At 32.9% G+C, this 18,909-nt stretch overlaps 1 pseudogene; it reads left to right on the top strand.

The window, feature by feature from the left end:
* The first annotated feature begins 1,371 nt into the window (after positions 1-1,371).
* LOC120181389 lies at positions 1,372-11,084 on the top strand (annotated as a pseudogene).
* Positions 11,085-18,909: the final 7,825 nt, after the last annotated feature.

The following is an 18,909-nucleotide window of genomic DNA, read 5'->3' as shown; positions in this document are numbered from 1 at the left end:
CGTGCATGGAGGTCGTTGGGCGTGCCTGGGCATGCATGGAGGTCGTTGGGCGTGCATGGGCGTGCATGGAGGTTGAGGTAGGTCGCAGGGCATGCATGGCGACCTACCAGGTCGCTGGGCGTGCATGGCGACCTACCCCCGGTACTGTAGAGGACACCACTCGAGCAATTAATCTGGCGATCCCACTATTTCACGAAAAAAAAAATTTCAACGCACTATCAACGATATTTTGCCTCTGCAACTCCCTTGAATTTCAGATTTCCACGGACCTTGGCAAATACCTTGGAATGCCCCTCTTCACTCAAGAGTGACCGAAAGTACTTTTCAATTCATTATTGACAAAGTTCGGGCCAAGCTAAGCGGGTGGACGGCAGCTAAGTTATCATTAGCGGGACGTGTTACGCTAGCTAAGTCGACTCTTCTTGTTATCGCTAATTATTTTATGCAGACGGTTATGATCCCAAAGGGAGTTAGAGAACAGCTCGAACAAATTGCTCGAAGATTTATCTGAGTAAGTTCTCATAACACTCCAAAAACTGCCCTAGTCAAATGGAGCTCTTGTTGCCAACCTCACGATCGCGGGGGTATTGACATTCGGCCCCTTCATGCTCAGAATGAGGCTTTCCTCATTAAATTAGGTTATACCATATGCACCCGAATACTCTCGAAAGTTTGGGACCACATTAGAAATAATGTTTGTTGGTCCATTGGTAATGACAAAGGCACAAACTTTTGGCTTGATCCTTGGATTCCAAACGTAGGACCGTTAGTTGAGAGTGTACAGCCCAATTCAAGCCATAATACTGAGGCTTTGGTTTGTTAGTTCGCTACGACTGAGGGGCACTGGAACGAGCAACCTTTGCGCCAAACCATTGGCGAAGATCTCACGCTCCATGTGCTTGGAATCCCGGATCCGTGTTACGAGGGCGATGACCAACCACTTTGGCGGTGGACTCAAATTGGGACTTGCAGTGTTAAAACAACTTTTAATCTAATCCAACATGAAGGCTGGAATCGGCAAGATAAGATCTGGAATCTTGCTTGGGATTTTGATGGACCCTAGAGAATCAAGAAATTTATCTGGCTAGTGATCCACAATGCAGGCCTGGACAGCTCGAATTACTATTGGAGACATATTTTTGGAGTACTAATCTGGCGGTTATGGAAACATCGGAATGCAATCGTCTTCAATGGCAAAGTGTGGTCATCGATGGCAATTATCCAAGCCTCCAAGGCATGGGCCGAATGCATCAAGAAGAACAAAACTAAACTCTCCACTCATACGGGATTGAAAAGAAGACAAGCCGGATGGCAGCCTCCCTGAACCAGTATGGTCAAGCTTAATGCGGATGGTACAGTTAATCCGTAACAATGAAGGCAGCAAGCGGAGTTGTTCTGCACGATGACAACGGAGTTTGGTTGGCAGGATTTAGTAGAAATATCGGATGCTGTCCTATTCTTTATGCTGAACTTTGGGCCGTACTGGATGGTCTCGAACTTGCCTGGAATCTTGGCTATGGGGCAGTGGAGGTTGAGATGGACAGCAAACAGGCCATCCAATGCATCAACTCTGAAAGAGGGATTAATAATCTATCTTTGGTCTGGAGGATTCGCAACCTTCGGAGTCGCCAATGGACTATCACCTTCAATTACGCTCCTCGTGAAGCAGACCAGCTCGCTGATGGCGTGGCCAGTCTGGGTCGACAGATGAATCTGGATCGATTTGTTTATCCTCAACCACCGAGTGAAGTGCAAAGCGCCCTCAGGAAGGACCAGTTTGAATTAAGAAGACAACAGGCTTGCTAATCTAGTTTGCTTGTAACCAAAAAAAAAATTTGTGTGAGATGAGATTATTGAAGAACTCCATGTCATATTTATATAAAAAAAACTTATTTTTATTATAGAAATATTAATATTCATAATTCTAATGTAATTTAATTTATTATAATATTCCCGTAGGCCTATCTTTCCGGTAATCTACCTAATTTATAAACTCTTAATTAAACAATAATCATAAATAATTTGGAAACATGATTAAAAAAAAGGCCAATAAATTAAGGAATATGCTTACATGGCATGTTTTGATTGGAGCATATCCTATTTACCTGAAAAATAAATTTAATAGTTTTAGTTTCATTCAATATTTTAGATAAAACTTTACCAAAAATATTAAAAAATAAAAAAAATTCTAATAATACCTTTCAATATCCGTATATTAAGACTGTTATATTCTGTGAAGTAGGTAATTAAATCTTACAGCTAAAAACGAAATAGGGAATTCTTTCCTAACCGAAAGCGGTAAAATTATCCCCAAAACAACCTTGGTTTCCAATGGCAGTATTGTAAAAAACCAAATAGCTAACAAAAACACAATATTTAAGCAAAGCAGCTTTGCCGATCGATTCATCAAATCTCGATTCTTTTCTTCTTCTTTTTTTTTTTTTTGAAAATCACAAAATTTACATTTGTATTGTATTGAAATTTAACTCTCACCTGGTTTCATTCTTTACCATTTATATCATTTTTTGATCAATTTTATTCTTTGATTTCAGTTGATTTTTTTGTTGGGTGGATCATCTTGGCGACTTAGAGAAAAAGTTAAAAGAAAAAAAATCCAATTTTAATTTAATTAGGATTTGATATAGCTGCAAATATTAACATGAATCACACTACCAGTGTTCCTAACCAAATATATCCGGGTTCTTCGCAATGGATTCAAATTGTTAGAGGAGAACATGTTCATTTGCCTTTCTTGTCGTCGTCGTCAATGGCTATGATGCAGCCTCCTGTAACACCGGAGGTGGAAGGGGAGGCCGAAGAAGACGCCGAGAATGTAAATGTTGGTCCAATGACAATGCCGGTAATAAACTGGCTTGGAACAAATCTTCTAAGTTTGATGCCGTCTGGGTCGGATATGGAGGCTAGCATTTGGCCTCCCTTGTCTGGGTCCTCTAGAGCTATTTCTAAATCATCTTCGGATTTGTACAGAGCTTCATTGAATGGATCATCTTCTACTTCTTTTGTCCCCATTTCTGAGGTTTGCTTACAAATGTTTAATCTATTTTTTTTTTATTTCGTTTTACTTCTTACCATTTCAAGTATTCTGGTACCGACTGATAAATAGATGTTGATTAACTCATAGAACTGAACTAAGTTAAAATAAAATTAGTTTTACGGTTTGTATTATCGGCTTGATAAGGAAGAGATATACGTTAAATGCAATGAATCTAAATTGGCCAGAGCATAACATTTTAGAATTTTTAATTATTAATCCAGCATCAGGTTTTACTTCAATTATTATTCATTCGAAGCAATCTGAATATTAAACATTATGTATTAATATTAGACAGCATATTGTATCTATCTATACATATATAGTTTTGGATTCTCAAGATTGAGGATTTACAATGTTGCCAAAATTGTAGGGTAGTAGTACTGCATCGACATCCTCTTCTTTGCAGAAGCAAGTTAGGAACAATGTGAACTTAAATCCAAATTTGATCCCGAGCCATACAATGCCTGCACGCCAAAGGTCAATGAAGCAAAACAGCAATGTCTCTGCATCTAATGGTGGTCTTTCGCAGCCACATCCTCAAGGTCTTATGGTTGATGTACCTCTGAATGGCTCTTCTTCTAGGGACCATATACAGAGAATTGGATTTGTGCCTTATAGTGTTGGTAATGATCAACGGTACCCTTGGAATTCATTCCGACAATGTAATAGTGGTCTGCATCCACAGGGAAATGGTCCGCGCCATCTGAACTATGGAGGAAGGCGCAATCAAGACCATGGGAGCCAAGATTGGAATGGTCGGAATTTTACTAATAGGGATGGTCATATACAGCTAAGAGGTGTTCCCAGTTTTATGAGGCATCCGCCAACAACTCCTCCACTACCGCAAACCTGACCGCTTTTTGCTCCACCATATGTTCGCCTTATTAGGCCCCCGTGAGCTTCCCCGATAAGATGTACTTTTTTTTTCTTATTTTATTTATGGGTAGTAATTTGAATTTACCTAATATCTATGTCTCCTTATGTCTTCTTTCAGAGTTTACTGCTCAGCTTTATTTAGTCCCAGCCCCTCACCCGGAGTCGTATAGAGGTGACCCATTTATTCAACCAATGCCCCCAGTGTTTTTCCCTTCAGAGCTTCAAGATCAACAGTTGCATGTTAAAATAATGAATCAGATAGATTATTATTTTACGTAATACTTTGTTTATGTGTTAACTTTGGTCAACTTAATTAATTGAATGTTTGTATATGTTACCAATAAACTTCCTGTTTATTGCAGTAATGAAAACCTAATCAAGGATACATTCTTGCGGCAGAACATGGATGACCAAGGCTGGGTTTCTATTAAATTGATTACTGGGTTTAGAAAGGTTTGTTTTTGGAGATTTTAAAATTGTTTCGTTTGTTTGATTGCGGTAGTTCCTATTGTTGTTAGAGCTTTTTTTTCATGGTGATGTGTTATGATTTTTTAGCAACATATCTATTCATACTTAACTCATCTGCAATTCTTTAACGCAACTCTATGCCGTTATCATTAGAAAATACCTATATTAGCGAACTTAGAATTTCTATTTTTTAAATTGTCTAGAACTTTCATGTTAGCCAGGGATGAAATCAGATTTTAAACTTTTAGAATCCTAAAATATAAATTTATCATTTTTAACAAAATATAACTAACAAGTTGAAGTGTTTGAGGGAACAAAGGGGCCCCTTGTTTTAAAAGGTAAAGGCTTACATCTTTTTTGTTTAAGCTTCAAAGGATTCAAAACTAATATATACATCAATGCTGAAGGATTCACAACTAATGTATGCACCTATGCTGAAGGATTCACAACTAATACATGCTCTAATGTTGAAGGATTCACAACTAATATATGCACCAATGATGAAGGATTCACAACTAATATATGCACTAAGGATTCACAATTAATATATGCACTAAGGATTCACAATTAATATATGCACCAATGCTGAAGGATTCATAACTTCTCATGCTATCGTTTTATTTGTTTATTTATGCACTGATTATCAATGGATTATTACCTGTGTGCTATGTATGGAGATATCCCCACCACCTACACACCTGCACATCACCACCCGTTAGGTACTGATTTATGTAGCATGTTGTTTAAAGATATATAATGTGTAAGTACCTGTCTATACTTATCCCGGGGTGCGCCTGAGTTCGAAATTATATCCCACTGACGGTATTATCATGAACTTCATTTCTGACTGGAACATGTTGCAGTATATATTCAATAACTTCTTTTGCTCTTCTCTGTCGAAAATTTACCTTTCATTACATGAAGATTTTCCCTTAATGTTGTTGGACGATCACATAACATTTAACCTTTTGCCAATGGTATATAATGTTCTAAGGTAGTAAATATTATACATTAAGCGACCGGTTTTCCTGATATCTTTCGTCTTCGAAATACATGCTGATGCAATTTTTCTATTAAGTCTGAAGCTTAGTCGTTGAATGTGCTTTAGGATTTTACTCGAAATGGAGCAAATTTTCAATTTTATAAATATGTAAACTTTCTTCTTATATCTTCTTTTCAGGTTTCAGTTTTAACGGATAATATTCAGCTTATATTAGATGAACTTCGAAGTTCAACGGTTGTGGAAGTGCAGGTATACTCTCCCTCTTGACATATGTTGCTTTAATCTATTTCTAACACGTATAAACACACACGTACATATTAGACTCTTTCTTGCTTACTTTAGGATGATATGTTTTTTTTCTTAAGGGTCATTGTTGTCCTTGTGGTAAACCCAATTTATCAATTTTATTCCTATAGTTTTTTTTGCATCAATTTTGTTCTTAAAGTTGTTTAGGGTGATCATCTTAGCCCTAGAAATCCGTTGAATGTTTACTAACAGAACCGTTAGTCTTCTGCGTTTTTCAACACCAAAAATTTACATATGAACCAATATTACTGATGTGATTTGATGATGACATGACATTTGTTAAAAAAATAAATAATAAAATATTTATTAAATACAATAGTTAGAAAAATCCAAAAAAAAATGACACAATTCCTCTCACTGAAATAAATAATAAAATTTTGGTAATTTATTCTAATCATCGTGTTTAATAAATATTTTAAATCAATCCCTTAATTAACAGATGCATAAGACTCATAGTTCTATTAGTCAAAACGGTCAACGAACTTTATGTAACCCCCTCAGACCGATGCGGATAGCCCGATCCGATCTGGAGTGTCACATTAGGGCCACCAGAGCGACCCACTGTAAAAATAACGGAAAATTTAAAACTTTTATTACAACATGTAAAATCATAAAATGATTTATTATTATTCAGAAATAAAGCAGGTTTTTCAAACTCAGATATAAAACAAAATACAATCTACATGCCCCCTAATCACATGTACCATACTCTGCAAGCAACGCCGGAAGAACTCCCTTACTGATGTTGATAGTTGTACTAGTACAATTCTTTTAACCTGCAATTGTGAGTAATAGAGTGAGCTTCGAAAAGCTCAGTAATACAGAACTACTAGATGATGCTGCAAGACATGCCGATAAATGGAAAGCCATATCATTTCTTATTTAATCAAACGTATACCGATTTTCGGAATAATCTGAAGTTCCACTGGTAGTTCAACGAATAGAAGCCATGAATATCTTAGTTCATAGGAAGCATTCATAGTATCACATTTTCAGGAGATCGAATAAGATGTCTAGTGTGTTCCAACAGTACGATAAAATCATAATATGTACACTAATCAAATGATAGTTCAGTAAATCCCATAAACCATACTGTAGTAGAGCTTTTTAAACTCGTATTTTAAAACTATCACATAAAGAGTTAACCTAAGGGAACATCTTAGGGCCTAAGAGCCTACCCAAGAAAGTTCGGGGCTACGGTGCCTACTTAAGAACACATCTTAGGGCATCAAGGCCTACCCGATAATGATATCAGGGCCGCAGAGGCTACCTAAGAGTCACATTAGGTCCATGAAATTTTCCAGCTTGATCAGAGTTGTACTTTGCAAATCTGTATCTCCAAGATACAATTTATACATTGATAGAATTCCATAAGCCATCACCAATAAGTTGGTGCATCCATAAAATAGTAACCATAAATTTCAGTGTACCTCATGTTAAAACAATAAAAAAATTTATTAAAATATAAGAAACACACTAGATAAATCCAAGTAATTTTCAGAGGCATTTTGTAGTTATCAGTATGGATAACATGAACATGTGCAATTTGATCAGATTCCAGGAACGAAGTCCTATCGAAGAGAATCGATTACTAACCGATCTAATCAGACATTTCAGATTGATACTTTAGAATTCCACTATATTTCCATGTGCATCAGGAAAACGTTCAGGAACCTTTATACATAATAATTCTAGATTCAGATTTACTGCGAGTGATTCCATTACTCAAACAATCAAGGGTATTTAGGAATATACTTAAATTCATAGGAACTCAACTCAATTGAACCAAATAGGGTATTCATAATCTTTTCCTTCTATGTTACATGCGTTTTCAGACATGACCGAAGTGATTTAATATGAAAATGTAGAAACAAAGATTCTAGACATTTACAATCCATGTTGATCGATCGGCTTATCGAACAATTCGAACTGAACAACTCTCATAACTAATGCATGTCGACCCATCAATTTACTGCCTTTCTAGAGTATTTACTCTCTAATATTAACAATTCTTGTCCATAAATCATCTTCGTAATCATCGGTGAATAGATCTTCCAATACTCTTTATTTCATTTCCACGTGTCAATGATATCAGGAAATACGGGCGTACTTGATTCATGGTTCATGACCCATAACGATAATTCATCATGTAAGATCAACAGTGTTTCCAAACTCATCTAATCACTTATTTCATCCTCGGTCATTAAGGTTACTTAGTTTATTTAACAATCAAGTCTTTCCTGGTTACTTCGGAGTTTTCCAGAGTAATTCAGACATTTTTGAATTCCAACTACGTATTGTACTTCTGATTAGTTCAATTTAGTCCTATAATAAAGTCATTCTGGTATTCGTGGTTAATTTACCTCACGAATATCCATTTCTTACTATCGAAAGCGCTATAGCGTTGAGCTGAGCTGAGTACTTCCATAATTATCCTCAATCCAAACTTGAGGAAACAAACTAGCATTCAAGTATTACCTATATTATTTAAGTGTTGATATAGCACTAGCATTGGTTGACCGGCTTAAGTTGTGTTCCTTAACTTTTAAGAACAGTACAACGTCCATGCTTATTTGAATTTCTTTATTTAATTCAAGACATTTACTTAGTCTAGGTCATAAGGGCATTTTGGTCATTCTGGTGCCCAACATTTTTTTTCTATTCATTTCAAAGCTTGAAGATATACATTCAATCATGGGCTTGATGATATTCTTGATTCATTTCCATTACAAGGGTATTTTTGTCATTTTACAGATCTAGGGTATTTCAATCATTTCCTTCCGTCCGATCTTATTATTTAATTCAAACTTATCATATTCTACAGTTCTTTCTAACAATTCTGACAAAAAAGCACCATCTATAAAATATTCTTCATGTGCTTACTCAACTCGTAGATTTCCAGGTTAAATGCCTTCTCAGATGTTACTAACGAGTTATCAGAAATTTTCTATACAAAAATAGGATCTCAACAATTAAATCAGTAATTTATCAATTTAGCACAAATTCTCAGGTTAGAAATGACCATCCAGCTCAGTTGGTATAGCACAAGGTTCTTAACCTTGGAGTCGTGGGATCGAGTCCCACGGAAGACATTTCATAATTCGGAGGTCTCCTACGGAAGCTGCTCTCAACCTGGTGTTGGGGACAACCTACTATCCTACCTCCCTCTTACCCCATTACAGATGGGAATAAGGGTCAGCTAATTTTTTTTCTCATGTTACTCTCTAATTCAGAGTCAATTCGGACTATTTTTATCTCTCAAGGGCATTTTTGTAATTTCGTAACCAAATAATCTCGGTATTAACTCTTAACGAAAATAATTATAATTTAGAGATATTAAGGTTAATTGCTTTCCCGAACATTCTCTGATCTTGAAATGATTCCCTTAACAAACTTTTAGCATCTTGCACAAACCCTCTTGGGGTTAAAAACCAGTTATCCAAATCTTCTAAGCAAAACTAGCATTTCTTATGCACATTAGTAATTTTATCGAATCAATATGTCTTTTCAGAGTTATTAACCAACTTACAGGGATAATTCTTGTTATCTTTCAACATAAGGGTATTTTTTGTAATTTTACCCTACCAAAGTATTCTCATAATTTCCAATCCAAGTACCTTTGATGAAATAAATTATAATTTACATAACCAGACAGATTCATTTATCACTTAATCACAAAGCTTGTAGTTTAATTACAAATGTCCTCCAATTTCTTATATTAATCATATGAACCATATTCAGTTATCGCATTTTTATTGTATTCAGATCGAGTGTAGAAATTAACTAACTACACAAATGAGACCAAACATTTTTTATTCATGCATTTATCAATATCAACATGTTCCATAAAGCATAAAGAGGTAGTAAAGTATTACCTCGATTTCCGTGTAATACTGATCAACCATTAAATTCCATTCGAACGCCCTCGAACTTGAAATCATCTTCCAATATTTCCTCGGATCCATATCAACATAAATTACATAAAAAACGGAGCTTAATTCTGAAAAAACGGATCGAATCAGAATAAAAACAGTGAAAAATAGCTTACCGGGTTCGAATTTGGCGAAACAGACTTCAAATTCGGATTCAGGACGTTAAAAGTATAAAATGTGACTTTTCGAAAATTTGAATTTTTGGTCAAAATCAAAGTCAACGGGTTTGACTGACAATTTTGAGGCATTCAGGTCCGAATTTCAAAAAACGGACTGCGGAATCGGATTTGGAACTGTCAAAGCCGGTCAAAATTTTGGTCAACAATGGTCAACGGTCAACGGGTCGGATCAACAGGTCAGGTCGGGTTGAACCGGTCAAATCGATTCAAAATCGGTCAAACCGGTCATTTGGACCATCCCCACGCGTAGTGGCGGTGCGTGGGACCTCTTCCAGTAGCCTAAAAATCACGGAAAATTTCTTAAAAATCATTTTAAGCGATTTCGAGGCACTTACAAAGCTCGGTTCACAAATTTGAATGGTGGAGTGCTCGATTCCAACAAATCGAAAACTTTGACCGCTTCACCTCCTCACGCGCCACCGTCTACGGAGACCAAGGTTGATATCGGTGAACTCGAAACGACTCAAGGAACACAATGGTGCGGGAGGTGTCGTAAACGGATGACCGGATCATCGTGAATCAACTAAAAACCAACTGAAATCAAGTTATTACCGACGATACCTCCGACTGAAATTAACGACGAACGACGAATATTCATAACGAAAGGTTTGAGGGGTTTTGTTCCTCGGTCGACAACAAATACGATGGTGGTTTTGGTTCGTCGATCGGAGGTCGGACGGCGAGTAGATCGGAGTTGAAAGAAGGGTGTTGGAGATGGAAAACTGGAAAATATTCTGCTGAACATACGGGAGAGAGATTTATAATTCTCTCCAAAATAAAAATGGGTAAATCATGGGTTTAGTCATTGAATTTTCTGCACTTCTTAAAACGGTCTACCAACTTTGAAATTTTACAATTTAATCCACCGTTTCCTTCAAAAATACCAATTAAATTCACCACTTTATAATTTCTTAAATTTAGCCTCTAAATTGGAGTGTTACACTTTAAGAGTTAGGATGAACACCCTAAACAATTTCGAGGGCTAAAGTGATAAGAAAAAAATGATAGAGACCAAATTGATAATTTAAATTTATTGCAGGAGCAAAGTGATCCTTAACCCGTTTTTTATGTTCTTAATCACTTTTGCATGTACAATTTAGGGTGACAAAGTAAGGAATCGCAATAATTGGATTAAATGGATAATGCCGTCTTTTATTCAGTTTCCTACCGAGTCTCAGAGTGGTGTAATGAGCCAAGGAGATGAAGGTGTCTCTGGACAATCACTCGGGTTATCACTGATTACTTCAATAATAAGTATCAGTTGAATTAAGTTATATTTGCATGAGATACAACACATATAATGGTAAATAGCACATATTTTTTATACCCGTGATACATCTTGCAAATATTGTTAAATGAGTTACTCAAAAAAATATTCTCAAATGAGAAAATAAATTTTATATTTTTTTCTGAATTTTATTAGAAAAGGCGAGTATAAACCTTTTTTTTATATTTGATTATCTTTTTCATTCTATTTATTAGGATTGGTTATTATAATTAATTTTAGTTTATAAAAATAAGTATTTTATATTTAGAATAACAATGAAATTCAAACATTTATTAATTATTTTTATTTAAAATAAATATTTATGAAAAGATATTGATATTTCGTTAAATAATATAAAAAACATTTGGAGAAAAAAATTAAAAGAAAAAAGTTACTAGAAGAGTATAACTTTTTGAATTTTACTTTTTTATTTATTTTTATAATTTTTATATTTCTTTATCTATCAAATCATTAAATCTATATTTTTTTAAAAATTAATAATTTATGTTATCCCTAATTTAAGGAAATAAGAAGTTAGTTTATAATGTAATAGGTAGCTATTGATTAATTTAATTGTTTTTAATATTTTTTTAATAATTTAGTTTTTTAAGATAATATTATAAAAAATCAAATAGCTAATGAAAACTTGCTATTTTAGACAAAGTAACTTTGGAGTAAATAAAATTAAAAAAAAAAAGAGGAAATTGAGATAAAGAAATATAGTTTTCTATTGCTCTTCTTCTTATTTATTTATTTTTATAATTTTTGTGTTTCTTTAAATCAAAACCTTACAATTTTTTTTTTTTTTTGAAAAATTATAAAATGTACATTTGCATTATATTCAATTTTAATTCTCACTCTAATTTCTTATTTTTCATTTATGTTATTTTTTACTAATTCAATTCTTTAATTTTGGTTAATATTTTTGTTTGGCCGATCAAATTGACGACTTAATAAAATAAATTTTATTTTGGTTTAATTAAATTTTAATATGACTGCAAATATTAACACTATTAATTTTAATACCTTAAATGTATAACTAATGTGAATCACTCTAATAGTTTTAGCTAAACATGTCCTACCACGAAATCGAGTTTTCGCAATGGACCCAAATTATTAAGGTAGAACATTCAACTATAACAATTGTTCATTTGTCGTTCTTACTATCAACCAACGTCAATTGTTACTCTAAAAGTCAAAGGAGAGGTCGTAGAGAAGACAAAAAAAATCTTAATGCTATGTCTAATAACAATAATGATAAGAAATCGATTTGAAACAAACTGTCCAAGGTTATTGTCGAGTCAAGGTCCAATATGGAGGTTAGCATTTGGTAGTAAGGGGATTGTTGTGGATGTTCGATGTGATCATGTGAGTAGCTTGAATTAAGATATATGTACATAAGAATGTGAATATTGGGTCGCAATGTATATAAATTATTTTTATAATATTTTGTTTCTTCATATATTATATCATCAAATTTTTATTTTTATTTTTAAAATATTAAATATTTATATTTATGTTATATTGATAAAACATAAAAAAAATATCATAATTTTAGGGGATGTTAAATTAATCGATATTGTAACAAGTAGTTATTTGATTAATTTAATTATTTTTAATAATTTTCATAAAATATAAATAAAAATGTAATATATAAGAGTTAGTTGAATAAATTTAAATCTAGTTTAGTATAGAGGAATTGTACTTTATCAAGTGTTAAGAGTTTACATTTTATAATACACAATATTAATTTTAATTATTAAAATCTAAAATCTAAAAATAAATTAAATATATAAGTAAAAAAATCACTACAGAAAGACGAGAATAAACAAAATTCTACTAATACCCAAAATAATTTATAAGATTATTTACAACACACTTTTCTTATGCACTCGGTTAACTCATTAGCTCTAGGAAGGAGTGTCTTAAATAGGCAAGACCCCCTTAGATCCTACAGTTGGGAACCATCCACTTAAACGACTCGGATACATTCTTTAACAAATATCTAGCCTTTAAAACCCTTTAGAGTTGAAGATTCTAAAGCTCTGCAAATCATTCTAGGGCAAACGCCTCTTCCAGAGCTTTGCAAACTAAGTTGGTGTTGGAAATTCTAAAGGATGTTGGCTGTCTAGAACCACCTAACCCCTCAAGTGCCTAGTTACCTCATGACACGCAACACAACCTTCTAGAACTATATTGTTCAGTTGTCTCACACCCTTGGCTAAGTGTGCTCGAGTTGGTCAGCTTGGGCACCTGGTGGCCCACTTCCTCACCAGGTGGTGCCTTCGAACGTTTACTTTGAACACAAAATCCATCTTTGAATGGCTTGGCCACTCACCTTAGGTGGCTTGTCTCGTATTAGGGTGGCCACAGCTGATTAAGAAACAATTACAGGTTGTATCATTGAAAAGGCTTTTGGTTAGGTCAACTTTAGATGAAAAATACTAGATTAAATTTGTACTCGTTTTTTATCAAGAGAAATGGAAACTCGTAAAAAAAACACTTTTGCGATAAATATACAAGAAATCAAGAGGAAACAACAATAATTATCATCCACAATCCAGAGTAATGACTTCCAAAAGCACTTTAATTGAGTCAAAATAACCTACATTTTGAGTGACAAATTGCTTATCGTGTCGTTTGTGAAGTTCTGAGGTTGCCAACCCAAGCAAAAATAGCAGCGGTATAGACATAATGTATGAAATTTTAGTTCAAGTTTATTTTTGATTTGAGTCTTACTTTCTAATGATTAATTCTGATTATAGTTATATAAATATATTAATTATGATTTTAATTTTGTTTGTATGTTATAATGATTGATAGTAATTATATATTTTTTAAAATAAAAGGGTGTATACTTTTTAGTGTCTTCAAATTAAGATCATGCTCATTGTATCCCTTGTCTCTATCAATATGCAACAAATATGAATGAATTTTTCCATTATCGTTCATTAATAATTGTAGAAATATTACAAGAATAGGTAAATATTAGATCGTGTCAAGTTTTTGGTCAATCCAAACATGATTCGAACATTCTATTCCTCCACCTAACACTCAATCTAACTTGAGTTTAGAGAGTTCCACCTTACTCGAAAATCAACCCAACTTTTGGTAAAAATCCGCCCTTGACCGAACATTATATAATTATATTAGGTAAAATTAAGATCTAATTGAAAAAATATAAAGTAATATTATTACAATTATTTTTAAATACATAAGAGATAACCATACTTCTTTTCTGAGTCGATGATATTTTATCTTACACCAAAATTGACATTGCCCTTAAAAAAACCTAACTTGAATTAAAAAAAAAAACTTTCGTAGAAAGACTCAATCCTGTGGTCAGATGGAAACCTGTCAAGTCTAATGGGAGTGTTATTAGCATTAAAAAGAGATTTTTTTTTAACAACAACAATTGAATTTCAGTAATAATGAAATGAATCAAAATTAAAATGTATAAAAAATATAGAGAGAAATTTAAAGACAATAGCCACTAAAATACTCATACAAAAGTAAAATATTAAACCTAAAGATACGAAGAAAAATAAAACATTCCTATGAGAATTACAACTAATATAAAACCCAATGACCATCATAAAAAATCCTTATCTATGTCCAATGAGACGCTTTACGAAGTGATAAAGGGGTGGTTAACGAACCAAACAATCTGACAGTCTACTTCGCTACACAATTCTAATTACATTAGCAAACAACCTTTTACCAAAAGAGGAATTTAACTACACACAATGTAACACCCCCAACCCGTATCCGACCCGGATACGAGTCCGAAGTGTCACATTGACTTTTCAAACATTTATTCGTATAAAATAGTGAGTAATTTAAAAACTTGGATAACATTTAACTCATTCAAAACGTTTACAAAATATATCAGAGTTCATACAATTTTATATCTTTAGACTACATGCCAACTACACTCTATATACCGTACATATATTTTCTGATCTGACAATTGGGTAAGGAGAACTGACCTGTCTTGCTCCTCTTAGCTCTTTACTCTTCTCACTTCTGTAACCTACGTGTGAAACAATCACACGCTAAGTCGTTGACTTAGTGAGGCATAAATTATATAATAAAACTCTAACTCGTAATCATACTTGAACAATTTCTACTAACATATCACGTACAAGCACCATACCCACATATATATGTAATGATTCCTACTATGCACCTTTCATATATATATATATATATACATATCCACACATACATATAATTATCTTCTTTCCTATCATTATCATATTATCACCTTTCATATTTCTATTCTCTTGTTCATATAATCAATTAAGCTCATATCATATATCTTATAGCATATACAATAATCACTAACACACATATATCATATACAGTACATTCCATGTTATCTCTTATTAGCCCATGTGCACCTGTGAGAACTGTAGATATGTGAGTCTATTGAGGTTGTGCACCACTATGCTGTCACCACAGCTCATATAAATGTCCCGAAGGACCTATCCAGAGGTCACAAAGACCCCGGTAACTATCCAGAGGTCATAAAGATCCTCGGTAACTGTCCAGAGGTCATAAAGATCCTCGGTAACTGTCCATATGTTCCTTAGAACATAGGTATACTGTCCATATGTCTCGAAAGACATAGGTAAAACAGTCCATATGTTCCGTAGAACATAGGTAAACCCTCGACTCTTGGCATGCCAACTATACCCCTAGCTCTCATATCACATAACATGGGCATTATCATTTATAACATTTCATATCACTTGTATCACAAGTGCATGTATTCACGTAGATCGTTTCATATGACTATACCATTTCTCATTTGTTCATGTAACTTGCATGTCATATCATGTACATATAACACATAATCATATAGACTTACAGTTTTATCACCTATCATGTTATTTCACTTATACACTTTTATATCATATAAACTCATATATAAATCATGTCACATAACTTATCTCATAACTTATTTGATCTTCCTATATATTCTCATCTTATAACTTATATTACCTATGCATATAACCTTATGAGCTATTCTTATATTACCCTATATCAACCATACTTTGTTTATCTCACTTTCATATCATTCATTCAAAAGCATGTTAACACCTATAATCATGCATACATACAATTTATGTCATGCATATACATATAATCATATATTCATGCATTAAACATAGGAAATAGACTTGTCACAAGTCTTGTTTCCATTTAGCACCATAATTGAATTAATATGCACTCACCTGGCCTCACTAGTCCATTTCAATCTCTTATCTTCCCTTTTTATCGATCTTACTTGTCAATGATTCCGGAACTCGTTTAGGCTTTGAATCTACATAATTATACATTTTAAGACAATTATTAGATACCCACACCTTTTAATTGGATACTAGCAACTTAAACGAACTTATTAAACCAATATTAACATTTTCCTTTAGGGGGGAATCGATTCCCTCCTGTGGGGGTATCGGTTCCCCTCTGGCATTCTGGAATTCTGTCGTTTGAAGGGGTATCGGTTCCCCTTGAATGGGTACCGATTCCCCTTGCCCAGAAATCATATTTTTAGCTCGAAAATCACTTCAATTTCTCTCAAACACTTCATATATCATCCCCTTTTCATTCTTAACTCTAGTACACATACTTAAACCAATCTATATTCATTTATTTCATCTTAAACCTTAGAATTCTATTCTCCATATAGAATTCAATAATCATATCAAATTTTCATGTTATTCAAACATAATTCTAACACTTCTAACTTCTTAATCTCATAGATGACAAGTCAAATTCAACTTAAAATTCAACTTATCAATTCTATTTCAAGATTTGATTCAAGAACTCAAAATCTTTAATCTCTCATATACCTTTCATCTTGTTGTTTTAGAACAAATTAAGCTTTCCTTAAGCTTAATTATCATCTAATAATCAAAACCCAACCTTGAATTGAACAAATAATCAACTAATGAAGAAACTTACCTTTGCCCTTGCTCTTACGGGAGGGGAAGAGAAAGGAATAAGAAGATGAAATGCTTTCATCTTCTCATGCTTTTATCTCTTAATAAAGGGATAAAAATATCTTTCATGACAAATTACCCTTTTGCCCTTTAATTCTTTAGATAATTACTAACAACTTTCAGGAAATATCCTCAAATAAATCATTGAACTATTCAAGTATTCTACTTTTATTATCAAATTCTGAAATTTACGATTTAGCCACTAACCCGTAGTTTGGGATGTTACACACAACCACCGATAAACCAATCATAAAATAAATATTGTGATAGTTTTTATGCAAGAACGATAACAACCCGCCAAGCTATGCGAAAAAAACATACTAAAAACCATAAGGATCGTCCACAAGAGCATAGAAAACACGTGCCACAAGAGGAAAGAAAAACATGTCACAAGAACAGAGATTTTTATACAAAATTAAAAAGACTCAAGAAAAAAAACATAAGGTAAAAAAGTAAGATAACTAATAGTCACTGGAATTCAACAATCAACAAGATTAGTGCAGTCGTCAGCTAAAAAAAATCAAACAGAAACAAAGAAGACGGGCATAAAAAGGGAGTTCTAATACACCATTATTGGTGAAACACTTCAATAAATCTACTTGTAATAAGTTCTTATATAATTTCTAGTAAAATGGCGAATCATTAAGCACAAGAAAAACACGCAAAATTACTTTTAGAAGTATAAAAAAGAATATTACAAGTATCAATAATAAGACTTATTCGTTCTTTTGGTGTTCCTCGTTAAGTAAAATCAAGTATCCATCCAATCTAATACTATGTAGAGGCAACTGCAAATATAGCATTCATCATTAGAACAGGGCATTTCCGCATCAAACGACATCGTATGGAATCATCAACACATACGGCCGTTCGTGGGGTTAGGGAGGAAGGCAGAGAAACTTAAGTGGTGTTTGTTTTTGCAGAGGTAAAAGGTCTGCAGTCTGCGGATCACATCTGCAGGCATCTGCAGCAGAAGATGTGGACCAAAAGTCTGCAGTCTGCAAGAAGAAGATTGTTTGTTTTTTAACGTCTACAGACTGCTAAAATGAACTGAAATATAAATAAACTGATTTTTTAAACTTAAAATAGTTTTGCAATACTGAGATTTAAATAATTTTAGTTTTACAATACTGAAATTTAAATAATTCATACAAATACAATAATAAATTATTTAAAATAAATCAATCCATATTTTAAAATAAATCAATCCATACTAATAAATTATTTAAAATAAATCAATCCATACAACTACAATAATAAATCAATCCATATTTTAAAATAAATCAATTCATACTAATAAATTATTTAAAATAAATCAATCCATACAACTACAATAATAAATCAATTCATACTAATAAATTATTTAAAATAAATCAATCCATATTTTAAAATAAATCAATCTATATTTTAAAATAATTCAATCAATACTAATAAATTATTTAAAATAAATCAATCCATACAACTACAATAATAAATCAATCAATATTTTAAAATAAATCAATCCATATTTTAAAATAAATCAATCCATGTTTTAAAATAAATCAATCCATGTTTTAAAATAAATCAATCCATGTTTTAAAATAAATCAATTCATATTAATAAATTATTTTAAAATAAATCAATCCATATTTTATAATAAATTATTTTAAAATAAATTATTTTAAAATAAATAACCTTTTTAAATTATTTAAAATTATTTTACTAATAACCATATTTTATAACTGTTCTTGAAGAGGTTTGGAGACCTTTAAAGACATAAAATCATGTCTGCACCAAGAAGAGCTCGACCAGACGTTAGAAGAGTTTCTGTGT

The sequence above is a fragment of the Hibiscus syriacus genome, unplaced genomic scaffold, assembly GCF_006381635.1.
Source record: "Hibiscus syriacus cultivar Baekdansim isolate YM2019G1 unplaced genomic scaffold, ASM638163v2 tig00112523_pilon, whole genome shotgun sequence".
Classification (NCBI taxonomy): Eukaryota; Viridiplantae; Streptophyta; class Magnoliopsida; order Malvales; family Malvaceae; genus Hibiscus; species Hibiscus syriacus.
Note: the sequence above shows the minus strand (reverse complement) of the source record. Positions and strands in the feature narration are given on the sequence as shown.